Below are 633 nucleotides of genomic sequence, written 5' to 3'. Positions count from 1 at the left end.
GGTTAATTGTGCATTACATTAGTTGTATACATTAAATTAAGACATTAATTAGCTAGCATACCTTAGTTCTCTTTTATTCCTTTAGTCTTTCTTAAAATAATTCCAACAAATTTTATTGTTCTGTTCATACATATATATAATATACTTTGACTATATTTACCTTCATTCACTCTCCACTCACCTTTATCCTTGTGCTGATTCCTGTCCTTTTTTTTTCTTTTTTTTAATTGTGAAAATACTGTACAGAGGGGCTACAATTACATGGGCAAGATGATGAGTACATTTCTTATCAAGCATTGTAGCCTCCTCCAAAAATATGGAACGCTTCACGAATTTGCGTGTCATCCTTGCGCAAGGGCCATGCTAATCTTCTCTGTATCGTTCCAATTTTAGTATATGTGCTGCCGAAGTGAGCACTGATTCCTGTCCTTTAATAGAGTATGTTTCTCCCTCTTGTCATTCATTTTTTAGGTTATTAATTTTACAAAGGGGCTCCATCATAGTACTTTACATATGCATATATTATAATTTAACCACAATGCATCTTGATATTATTCACACTCCCTCATTCTCTTTTCTTTCATTCTCCCTTCCCTCTCATCCTATCATTGTAGTAGTGTTATTATCTTAATT

The 633-nt window shown here is 33.0% G+C and overlaps 1 non-coding gene across 1 annotated transcript; it reads right to left on the bottom strand.

Annotated features, from left to right (window-relative positions):
* Positions 1–310: 310 nt before the first annotated feature.
* On the bottom strand, positions 311–417 carry LOC138840608 (U6 spliceosomal RNA). The gene has a single exon (XR_011376160.1). It is a non-coding gene; the product is annotated as a U6 spliceosomal RNA (small nuclear RNA).
* Positions 418–633: the final 216 nt, after the last annotated feature.

The sequence above is a fragment of the Dipodomys merriami genome, unplaced genomic scaffold, assembly GCF_024711535.1.
Source record: "Dipodomys merriami isolate MVZ:Mamm:240054 unplaced genomic scaffold, mDipMer1.0.p SCAF_3, whole genome shotgun sequence".
Taxonomy (NCBI): Eukaryota; Metazoa; Chordata; class Mammalia; order Rodentia; family Heteromyidae; genus Dipodomys; species Dipodomys merriami.
Note: the sequence above shows the minus strand (reverse complement) of the source record. Positions and strands in the feature narration are given on the sequence as shown.